The following is a 12481-nucleotide window of genomic DNA, read 5'->3' as shown; positions in this document are numbered from 1 at the left end:
TGGAACTGAAATTTCGATTGTAATGCAAATTGCAGTTGACTAATAAAATTGATTGATTGATTGATTGATTGATACACTGATAACAAGTCTGTGATGTATTTAGTTACTAACCCATTCAGGGATTTATAGACTAACAGTTGTATTTTAAAGTCTATTCTCTGAGATCCAGGGAGACAGTGGAAGGACTTCAGAACTGGGTCCATGTTCTCTACGTTCTTAGTCTTAGTGAGGACGTGGGCAGCAGTGTTCTGGATCATACTTTTTGCAGATCCTGCTGAGACATCAGTTCTTTAATCCTGGAAATGTTCTTCAGGTGACAAAAGGCCCATTTTGTAATTGTCTTTAGATGCTTTTGAAGATTCAGGTCTGAGTCCATCACTACACCCAGATTCCGGGCCTGATCAGTGGTTTCTAGCTGAAGCAGCTTCAGCATGTAGTCTAAAAATTATTACTTCAGGGTTTTTTTTTATTCAACTGTAGAAAATGTTGTCTCATCTATGCATTGATTTCTTCTATTTCCTCAGAGCTTGAACTGGTTTATAGTCACCTGGTGACATGGTGGTGTAGAGCTATGTGTCGTCTGCATAGTTATGGTAGTTGATGTTGTTTTTTTTATATATAGCTAGAGGGAGCATGTAGATATTGAATAGGAGGGGACCCAAGATAGATGCCTGGGGAACCCTGAATGTGATTTTTGTCATCTCTGATGTATAGTTACCTACTGACACAAAAAATACCCATCTTTTTTAATAAGATTTTAACCAGTCAAGTGCTGTACCGGAAGGACCAACCCAGTTTTCCAGGCGCTCTAACCCTACAGAGTGATCGACAGTGTCAAATGCTGCACTGAGGTCCAATAGAACCAGCACTGTGGTTCTTCCACAGTCTGCATTTATATGGATGTCATTACACACCTTGATAAGGGCGGTCTCTGTACTGTGGTGAGCACAGAAACTTGACTGGAACACGTCAAAGTGGCTGGTCATTGTTAAGAAGGTATTTAAAGGTAGAGGTACCGATTTTTCTAGGACTTTCCCCAAGTCCCTTTTTGAATATCTGCATGTGCAAGACCGTCTCACCTGCAGGCCTGCAGCTCCCACAGACATTGATTTTTTTAACCTCCTTTTTCTGGATACATAATGTATTGAGTACTGTCAGGATGGAATGACCATTTTACCAAATGTAACAAAAAGTATTTCTGTACAGGATTACCAACTATAGCTTTAATTGCTGAAACACAGCTATTTCAATTATCTTACTAATAAAGGGGAGGTTTGAGATGGGCCTACAGTTTGTCCCAATTGTTATTTTTCAGCAGTGGTTTGATAACAGTTGTTTTTAGAGACTGGGGGCAAACACCTGACTGGGGGTTTGTGTTAATTATTTGAGTCAAATCAGATGCAATGACATGCAGAACTTTCTTAATGCTGTATGTAGAACATCATGGCAGAAGGAAGAGGAACTTAGCTGGTGTACGATTTCTTCTAAGCTTTTGTAGTTTATTTGGCTGAATTGGGACATTTAGTCAAGATAAGTTCTAGTTGGATACAGCTTTGGTTCTGGAGTTGATATGGATGTACAGACTAATCCTCTAATCTTTTGGAGGTTAGCAAATTTGCTGAAGGCCCTGATGGAGTTGAGTTCAGAAGCCACAAACACAAGAGCATTTATTAACCTGTCGACCGTGGCAAATAAGGCACGAGTATTATTAATGTTTTTGTTAATAATCTCAGAGAAGAAAGATTCTCTTACATTTTTTAGTTGTAAGTTATATCTGTAAAGTCTCTCTTTATAGATGTCATAGTGAACCTGGAGTCTAGTCTTTCTCCACATTCGTTACGCCTTTCCACACTCCCTTTTCTTCACTGCTAACTGCTGGAGGATTTCTCCAATGAGATCTTTTCCTCCCAGAAACAACTTTCACTTTAACCGGAGCAATGCAGTCCATCATGTCTGAGACTCTAGACTGAAAGTTATCTACTAGTTCATCTACTGAGTTGCATATTGAAGTAGAAGAGTGAGTGAGGATAAAAGTTTCTGTGGCATTGTCCTTAAAGATGCATTTTCTAATTGTGTCCCTTTGATTAAATGAGTAACTGGAAATGATGCTTTGAAAGGTAACAGAAAAGTGATCAGATGGGTCAACATCAGTTACATTGACTTTGGAAATGTTTAGACCTTTAGTGATGATCGGGTCTAAAATATGTCCCTTTTTGTGTGTTGGCTGCTAGACGTGTTAAGATGTTGAGGTTATCTTCTGCTTATGTTATGCTGTCTGACCTTAAAGTATGCTGTCATTTACTTGGTGGCTGAAGTTGAACTGAAGGTTGTCCTGTGAACCTTGTTTGAGGAGTAATAAGGCAGTGTATCTGTATATTACCAGTGAATGTTTAACGTTCAGACATCTGCTGAACGTGGCTGTGAATGTTGGCTAAGACTCAAAAGTTAGTGTCATAGACCTCAGTTTACATTTACAATATACAACAAAAAGCATGTTTGGTTAAAATAGAAATAAATAAAATAGCCTTTTTTCAGGTCCCTTCAGCAATGTATTTAGTTTATTCCCTGTATCTAGTTATCCTCAGTTACATTTAGATTATCTTTCTTGTTCCCCTGTTGCTCTCTCTCGCCCCCTGTTGCCACTAACTCTCTCTCCTCAGTTCTTCCAGCGCCTTCACCACACCTGCCATCAGCTCTCATCCTCCCAGTATTTAAGCTCCTCTAATCGTCCCATTAACCGCTGGTTCCTTCTGTTGCTTCATGTCACCTTTCCTGATCGCTTCCTCGTTTGCACCCCAGGTCTATGTTTAATTTTTGCTCTGGCACCTGAGTCCTCCAGTGTTTTTATGAGTCTGTATTCCCATTAAACTGACCCATATTTACTCCTTGCCTCTGCCTCTCTGCATTTGGGTCCTACAACAATCATTACAAAACATGACAAAGTTCATCTTATACATTTTATGTAATGGTTCCAAAAAGGTCTGTAACTGACATGAATAATTTAGCTATTTTTTTCAAATAAAATCTTAAAAAAGATTTTACTGACTTTTCCTTACTGTTTGTATTTTATACTTGTGGGGGGTTGCAGAAGTACAAATAGTGTCACCCCCACTCTAACAGCCGACTAGAGTTGATTAGGGGACAGCAATACACACACATCGCAAGACATAAGCACCTAACATATACACCTTATATAGACATACGCACATAATAAACACACCTTACATTAGCACATGGCATATTCATCTCACATAAACATATGCACACAAAAACATATACATAGACACATAAACATATTTTTGGCTTTAATGGAACATGTTTTAATGCTGATATGTTGTTTAGACAACATATTTCAGAAAGGTATGGTATTTAACTGACCTAAATATTGCATATCAATGTATAAATATGTGATTTCATACTAAATACTAGTGTGTGCGTGAATGGTTGTTTGTCCTGTCTGTCTCTGTGTTGCCCTGTGACAGACTGGCGGCCCATCCAGGGTGCACCCCGCCTCTCGCCCACTGACTGCTGGAGATAGGCACCAGCAACCCTCATGACCCCAGCAGGGATAAACATGTCGGAAAATGGATGGATACTGAAATATTTTATTTTATGCTATATAACAGACACATGTGGTATGACATATCAAAAATGTAAATAATACAAGCTTCCATGCTGAAATACTTTGTTTTATGCTCTTAAACAAAGAGACATGTATTAAAAATGAAATGTATAGATTAATACATTTTATATTTTAATAAAGAAACATGTTGGATTGTTCATTTAAATTTATTTCACTCTCTCAGATGTACAATTCCAAGCTTTTGCTGCATACCAACAATAATTTCTTCATATTTATGTGTGCTGTGCATGCAGGCCTGAAAAGTGTTCTTTAAAATTTCCAAGTCATTTCAGTGTCTTATACTATCCTGCTTGCAAACAGGCCTGGAGCTTAAGACCCTTGAAAAAGAATTGTTTCTTACAGCTGAAGGACAGCGATAAAAAATTAATGAACATAAAATTATGGTCCATCTACTGGGTTTCTCCATTGTTCTCACCAAGTAAAAACTCATTATGAGCCCATCATCAAAAATGGTGATCTGCACCACAAGGTAACTTTAAACTGTAGAAAATATTGACAAAGTTGCTCCCTTTGGCTCCTATGCCGGCGAGGAGTAGGAGAGACCCATCCAAGATGGCGGCGCCGCAGCATGCGCTCCAGCACGTAATGAGCCGTCTACATAAGGAATGTCTAGGGTGGTGAGCGTTTCCAGAGGAAATCTCCATCTGGATTTTCCGGTGAACAACGAGGCGCTAGCAGCGTTAGCTTCCAGGTTTGCTTGTTCATCGTCGGTCAGAAGTCTGTTTTTGCTGTAAACTGAATATTTCAGCGTCTGCAGCAACAATATCTTCGCTTCATCACCAGAGAGCGACTAACTGCTGAATAAATATTCAGAACCATCGTCCAGGAGGAGGAAGAGACCGAGCATCAGCTCAGACTGCTGGATAGCAGCTGGAGAACCCGAACCGGGTCAGAACCTCCAGGTATGTTAACTGGACGCTGGTCTGGATGAACTAATGCTGGAAAACAGAGAATTTGATCAGGAACTACTTGATGCCGAAAAGATGCGTTCACAGCTTGGTTATATGCCTCATTTATCTCTGTTTTTAAGTTTTGTTGAGAAATTGTATTAACGGTAGATTAACGACAACGACAGCTTTTAAAACGAACATTTGATCTAATCACTTCCCAGAAATATTAAAAATAAAATGTATTTGCTCAGAGGGGTGTTACTCCTCGAGTTAATCAAGGCTCAACGTCGTTCTTTTGGTTTTAACAGACATTTATTGCGGACATGTCTTTACAGGCCTTAGAAAATGCCCTCAAAATGCCGTCAGAACTAATAAAGGAAACAGAAACCGAATTAAAATATAGAGGTTTAAATAAATAAAGACAAGTAAAACAATAAAGCCGTACCTCATTGGCCGAATAAACTCCAGAGGAATTAAGATTATTTATACAGCTTGTCTTAACAAAGCCTTATGTTTTCTGTCGAAACTTGTAAAACAGTTCCAGTCGTAGACATAATGTAAGAGTAGATCCCGCGAGATTTGGGGCGCCATCTTGGGGCGGTTGACAGCTCACTCAGTGTAATGTGTTGCCCAGGCGCAGAGTCAACTATAACTCGCTGAATATTGAAGTAATTTTTTACCTTTGTTTGCTGAAAACTTTAAAACTATAGCTATTAAAACAAATGGTCCAGTGCATTTAAATAATCTTAATGGGTTTAAAAGTAATAGAATATTCTGACAGGATGCATGTATGTTGCAAAACACAGCCAATAATACATATTTAATTTTTTTTTATTACTATATAAACAAACACATTTGTACATGTGTGTATATACACACACACACGCAGGACCGATGTGTGTGTGTGTATACCGAGGACCGAGTAAGTTAAAAAAAAAAAAAAAAAACCTACAAAGTGAGGACCGGTTGTTCTGAGCTACTTAGAAAGATAAAGTTTTTATGTTCTGTCACTAGATGTCACCCACACACAATACACCACTTCAGATTTTGCAAAAGAATTAAATTGCCAAAAAAGTTTTTTACCATCAGTGTGAGGACCGAGGAGTTCAACCAACTTTTTTGACATTTTAAGTAATTGAGAAGCAAATGTACTTAAGATTTGAAAACAAACATGTTTTTTACGTTTTACTGATTAATGCACTGAAGAATAAACCAATGCTGTACTAAAAATGAAAGCTTGAGGTTGTGTGGCTCTGATTTATTACCCCTGATAAATTAATAATTGTAACAAAATAATCCATTATACTTTGAATGTTTATTTTAGAAACAAAGCATTTTTTGTGGACATTAGGAGAGCCTAACAACTGTTGTTCCTAATCTGCAGCATGAATTCCTCTTGCACATTGCAGAATCCACATGAATGACTGTGATTGGATAATAGCTTGATGAGCCATCTGCAGGTTGTGAATGTTGCAAAGTTGAGGGGAGGGGAGGGGTCCCTCAGTGGTTGCTGGCTCAGACTTAAGCCTGAGATCTTTTCTGTAAAAACAGGCATGAGTATGCACTCACTTTTATTCTAGGGGCATATTGATTAGGATTCCTTTTTAGTTTTTCTGTATGATTATTTTTAATTTAGTTATCATTGGCATAAAATATTTTGTTTATACAGAATAAACATGCTGTACTGTCCTAAAAAACCCATTTTGATAAATTTATTGAAAAAGGTTTCTGTAATAATTTTAACTGAAACTGTCATATATTTAATCATAACAGCAATTCTTCTTTACGCATTTTAAACAGCAAAGAAATCTACTGTCCAAAATGTTAAAACTCAGGAATCCAAAATTAAAATATTACTTTACAGGAAGAAAACAGAATACATCATGATTTCTTAAATATCTGCCCATAATAAGCATTAATTGGTCCCCAAGGTCATTTTATATAGGGCCTAGTGATACAGGCAAGATCTTTGAATGGAATTATGAGGGAAAATCCGCCATTTTGTGAAACACTTGTTTTGCCTTCCTGCTGCAGGTGGGAGAGGTTTTAGCAGGAATGCATGGTACCAGTTGTAGGGGAAGAGTTGAAGAGACTGGCTCATGCATGACATTTTAACTATATCCTACAGCCCGCTGAATGGTCCATCGCTGTGCTACACTGACATACCAGAAATGGGAGTGTGTTTGACACTGTTGTGAAGGCTAGGAAGGTCGGTTCTGGATGTTCGTGGTATTGTTGTGATGAGTCTGATTAGATGATTAAAACTAGTCCTCCCCCTTCTCAATAACCCATTTGCAAGTGCCAGAACTCAACCCTAAAATGATGATTGAGGCCTTTGAGGCTTTCTATTAGGCATAGGCTGGAAGCAAAGACTCTCTTTCATCAAAAGCTTAAAAGCTATCTTTTTCTGGGGCCGAGTGGAGGGCAGCAAGCGAACAATTGGAGCATGCACAGAAGGTTGAATATGGGTTCCCTCAATGTCACATAGACATTTTCCATCTGGCCTCTGAACCTGCTAGGACCCGGTTGGAGGCCCAAAAATGACCCACCCATACTGGCACCAACCTATAGAAAGTGGCATTAAATTATTTTTTTGTCAAAAGTTCAGTTTTGGCCCAGATTTGGTGATGCTTTGTGACTGAAGGAGGACAATCTGACAGCTGATCTTTTGTGACCTTTGAAGTTTTCCCCTTTTTGAGGCACTTTTCAGTGGAGGATTTTGATTAATCTCACAATGTAGCATCTCCTGGTAATGCGGAACACAACCCCATAAGCAGCTAAGGACTGTCATGTAGCCAACCTTAAATAGCTTTAGGAAGGTTCCTGTGCTCCACTAATACACCAGAAATGGGAGTGTGTTTGACCCGACTGCTAAGGCTAGGTAGCTCCAATCTGGATGTGCATGTTACAGTTGTAAAAAGCCTGATTAGACGATTATAACGAGACCTGCCCTTCCTCCATAACCAGTTGGCAAGTGCCAGAACTCAACCCTAACATGACAACTGAGGCCTTCTATTGGGCATAGGCTGGAAGCAACAACTCTTTTTCATAAAAAGCTTAAAAGCTATGTTTTTCTGCGGCTGTATATATACAGCCGCAGGGGAAAAAAAAAAAAAAAAAAAGATTTATTATTATTATTATTATTATTATTATTATTATTATTATTATTATTATTATTATTATTATTATTATTATTATTATAAAAAAAAAAAAAGCAGGAAGAGCAACTGTATCCGTATTTTCTGCAGTTTATGGTTGTGATAACTGGTGAAAGTAGATTTGGCGGTGCAAATCATTATTTTGAGCAGAGATTGGTTCTGAAGGTGATTTTATTTTTTACATGCTGTTAATATTGCAGAAACCCAACCCATACACCATACTTTAATGCTTATTAATTTGTTGTGTTTCTTGTCTCTAAAATATAAAATTAGTATTACTTTATATGTAAATGCTTAATACCCTGTCTATCTTTGTTTAAGGAATGCCTTTTTTATTAATTTACACGTTGTGTAAACATCAGGGTAATGATTAGTGATTTAGCGATTATTGGCCATAATTTAACATTTTATGGCACCAGGAAGTTTTCATTCCAATTCTAAAAAGTGTTTGAAAATAAAATGAAAATATTTTTTGTACAAGCATGTTTTTTACTAGTGTCATTTATTGCAAAATTGCCTATTAAAATGCCCAAATAGACTTAAAGAAATAAAAAGATAAAATATGCAAAATATGTCTCTACCTAATATTAGACAAATCACATTCTAATCAAATATATAAACAATATCTGTTCATCTTAGTTGTGAAGTTATCCTTCAAGCCCTGACAACAATAGTACATTGATTCAAACAAAAATACAACGCACAGTGCTGAGGCATCATTCGTCTGTTGAGCTTGAATCAGCAGGATAGGGTAGCGGGTCGACTGCCCCAAGATGGTTCCTGCGATGCGCTCTAATTTTGTCAATAAAATTTTCCTTTGGGCAACAACATGAAATGTGGAACAAAAGATAGGTTTCCCCTTAAATTTTAATGTGCTTTTTAACCAAGCGAAATTAACCTTAACATGAATTTACTGACAGTTTACTGACATTTCAAATGCTATTATGTATGAACTGTCATTTTTAACTAACTATTACAATAATTAAATATGCGTTGGCCCTGATGGCAGCTATAAGGGTTGCGCAAATACGAGACCCAGCTAGCCGACACCCTCATAAAGGTTAGCGTTGCGCACAGTGTCCGAAATTAACTTCCTCATTCACCGGCCAAGTTGGCCGGTAGATGTAAAAATCAACCAGCCAGGCATATTTTTTTTACTGGCCAAAATATTAATCCTCACCAGACCAGACCTCTCAATTTTTACCAAAAATTAGGAGTGAGATTATGTTAATTTGGTTGTTGGGGGCGTGGCTGACTGGACCCTGGAAGATAAATCTTTGTTTCCTACCTTTTGATAGGAAAATATTAAGTCTATTATAAAAGGCACAATATGAATTATCAGATTCACATCCAGTCAATAAGAAAACACTACAGATTATCATTATTCTATCCATGTTGGTCTCATTAGTGAACGAGGCAGAGTTTCATCAAGCCTATACCGTCCAACATTTTTCCCTCAGCTGCCACACTTAAAGCTCGCAGGGGTTCACGCTGCGTCTTTATGCTGATCCAGCTTCTGGATAAACAGTGGGGAAAATGCATAAATGAAGACTGTAAAGGGCTCCTTTAGAGGGGAGAGAAGGAATAATGGGTCTGAGCTAAAGCCCCCGATGTTACAAGTTCCTTAAAATGACTCTTAAAAGTGCGCACCTAAATTAAATGTAACGTAATTTTGCGCACCTGAATTCAAGCGCAAGGCACCACGCCCATCGAAGCACCACTGGTTCTGTGTCGTTAAAAAGAAAAGAGCATGAAAAACAGCTACTGACTTTACTATTGATTTCAATCGAGACATTTTAGTACGAGTGGAAGGGCATTAGATGCAGTGATTCCCGTTTTGAAAGCTGGCCGCTGTTAAAAGCACCTGGCTCCAAAAGGGAGCGGTAAGAGCGGTGAAGCACAGAGACACAGCGCGCGTAGTTAAAAAAATGCAGAATAAATAAGAAGGAAACTTATAAACAGACTAATTGGCGTTTTAGACTGTATCTGGTTAGCAGATCTGTTTTCTGATCCAGCATGCAGCCATGACTGGTTTTGAATAAAGGCTTCATCTGGGAGCAGCTCTCACCCCATGCCTCCTGCTCCGCAGAAGGCGGAGTTTAGACTGAGCTCTGGATGGGCAGAGCTGTGAACCGGTCATCCGCAGCCCAGATGAGTTTTGTAATTTATTTAGTACAAACATTTACTCGCCATGTGGCAGCTAGCCCTCTGAAATTCACTCGCCAAACGGGAAATTTACTCATTTGGCGACTGGCGAGTGTTAATTTCGGACCCTGGTTGCGCATATATTGTGCCACGAGATTTTTTCCTATCGTCCCTAGACAGAATGCTTATATAACTGTTGTGTATAACAGAAAATAGCTAAATATTAATCACCCTTGACATTGTTAGGGGGATGTTCAATGTTTGGCAATAAAAAAAAGGTCATATCGAGTACTGCTGTCTTCTTCATCCCCTTACTGGGTCTGGAACATAACAATCTCCCATGACCCCCCCCCCCCCCCCCCCCCCTTTTTCAAAAGTAAAACAGTTCAAAAGATAACATGTTATATGTAGACCTAAAACAGTAAATAGTTAATTACAGTAATGTAGTACGCGGGCGGTGCGCGAAGGCGCTTGGCTGCAGGGCCGATCGACGCCGCTCGCGGCTTTAATTATTTAAGCAGAACAATGACCAGTTGTTGACCAAAATTAAGTTGTATTTACCGTATTGGCGCCGGTAGGAGCTGCAGATCATAAAGCCAGCAAACAGTGGGAACACAGCAACTCGTTCAAAGGTAAGCTGCGCTCAGACGGGCTCTGGCACATGCTAACCGTCAGTGCTAGCAACCACTCACGCATGTAATGTACTTTTAACTAGCTGCTATGTGTTTCAAACGTTTAGAACACACTCTCATTGACATCGGGATACTGTGGAAAGTTATGTTCGGTCGACTTACAGCCGCGATCCAAGCGAGCCGACGACTCTTTGTTATCTCTAACAGTTGTTCTCCGTGGTTGCGCCTCCAGGCAGGAAAGCGGTGGAAAATTAACCCGTTTCTATGTTTTTCCCATGGCGATCATGTGTTGTGCTGTTACAGCCCACAATACAGCAACGGTTTACCATGGTTGAAATCAAGTTAAGGTGAAATTAATCAAATTAAAACACGGCTGAGAGAGGGAGTACAGTACGCGGTAGTAATAGGCAGTAGAGGGGGCGGAGGCAGTCAACATGACAGCCGCGGAAAGTAATAAGTCATAACGCCCAAGCCCTATTATTAATATATTCTTCTTACATGTTTTAAATACTTAACAGTTAATTACCTGTGACAAAGTGAGCACCGCAGACTCTGGCGTATTCCAGCTTAACACCGTCCAAATCGGACCTGGATATCCGTGTCAGCCATAGGTGACGGCGTTGTTCAGAGAGCTGTTTTGTTTTTTCGCACTGATTCACTATTACGGCTGGTAGGCGATAGAAAGAGCGTTGATCTCCACCTCCACGGGCCGTGCAACCAACCATTAAACACGTTTTCCCCATTGTTCACTTCCAATACTGCCTAAGGCGTCATACAATGCAGGTCAACGGTGCTGAGTAGTCACGTGAGCGTGACGTCAGCTGAAAACCCCCTATTCATGCAGCATTAAAGGAAAAGTCTGGTCATAATCAGAATTCAAACTGCTGAAAGTACTTTAAACTGGGGCTGTCAAATGATTAAAATTTTTAATCTAATTAATCACAAGGTTTCTTGAATTAATTTCGATTTAATCACAAGCCTAAATATTATTGAAAAATTCACATTTTCTGTGTACTGTTTTTAAAACGGACAGATAAGCAAGAAGGGGGTATTACATTTAGTTTTTATTAATGACAAATCCAAAAAAATTATTTAATTCAACAATCTTGGCAACTTAGCCATTGCTCTTTTTTTTTTTTTTAGCACATACATGATGGGTGAATGGAACGTTTTTCATTTTGAACAAACAACTCCACTTTTAAACTATTACATGAGGTCATTTTACCTTTATTTATTCATCTTTTAGCCAGTTGCTAAGGCAAACTAACTGGTTAACATTTTCTGAATGTAAAGCGGACCGTTTCTTCTTAACAATATGGCCAGCGACTGAAAAGAGTTGTTTGCAAGGAATTGTGGATGCAGGAGTTGCTAGATATTTGCGGGCAAGTCGTGCCAGCTTGTCATGTGCTCCTGAATGAGCAGCCCACCACTGCATGGGGCAGTCCTCCATATTTATGCTTGGCTCTGCCCTACACCTGTGTATGTCTCTGTCAGGTTGCACCTCTTCATCTGACTCCGAATCTGAGCGCACCTGTAGAAGGTGAATTTTCTTCTTGGGTGGTCCATCTTGAGAAGTCAGCAGAGACCTTCTGGGTGAATGTTCATAAAGCATGCCTCCAAGTGAGGTCCACACCTCTTCCCTTTCACTCTTGGGCAGACTCTTCAAGTCTTTAAAACGTGGATCCAGAGCCGTTGCAAGCTTGAGTCATGCATCGTTAGAATTTTCTTGGTGGGAGGCAAGGTCTTCCATGAAGCTTGTCTTAAAGCTCGCCACATATGCAGGGTCTTCTTCAGAGACCTTCATCACTTGATGCAGGTGGCGGAGGGCAGGCAGTACTACTGAACAGGAGCTATAGGCCTCTCCACCCAGAATCTCAGTTACATACCTGCACACACAAACAAACACACACCTACACATAAGATATTTGAACACTAATTGGTATGCTGGTAAATCAGTTAAACATTTAATAGGAGGTTGATTAGTTCAATTAAATTTTCAATTTGCACATTATA

The 12481-nt window shown here is 39.2% G+C and overlaps 1 protein-coding gene, 1 long non-coding RNA gene and 1 pseudogene across 2 annotated transcripts in view; 1 reads left to right on the top strand and 2 right to left on the bottom strand.

Annotated features, from left to right (window-relative positions):
- Positions 1-12481, bottom strand: part of LOC105924521 (gastrula zinc finger protein XlCGF57.1) — a 123862-nt gene that overhangs the window by 62742 nt on the left and 48639 nt on the right. The window lies entirely within an intron of this gene.
- The window catches only part of LOC118560608, a 30165-nt pseudogene continuing 21963 nt past the window's right edge, over positions 4280-12481 (top strand).
- Positions 4375-5251, bottom strand: LOC118560625. The gene is made up of 2 exons (XR_004929485.1): positions 4979-5251; positions 4375-4581 (listed from the first exon to the last, which is right to left on the bottom strand). It is a non-coding gene; the product is annotated as an uncharacterized LOC118560625 (long non-coding RNA).

Source organism: Fundulus heteroclitus, unplaced genomic scaffold, assembly GCF_011125445.2.
Source record: "Fundulus heteroclitus isolate FHET01 unplaced genomic scaffold, MU-UCD_Fhet_4.1 scaffold_46, whole genome shotgun sequence".
Classification (NCBI taxonomy): domain Eukaryota; kingdom Metazoa; phylum Chordata; class Actinopteri; order Cyprinodontiformes; family Fundulidae; genus Fundulus; species Fundulus heteroclitus.
This window is presented reverse-complemented; position numbering and strand designations above follow the sequence as displayed.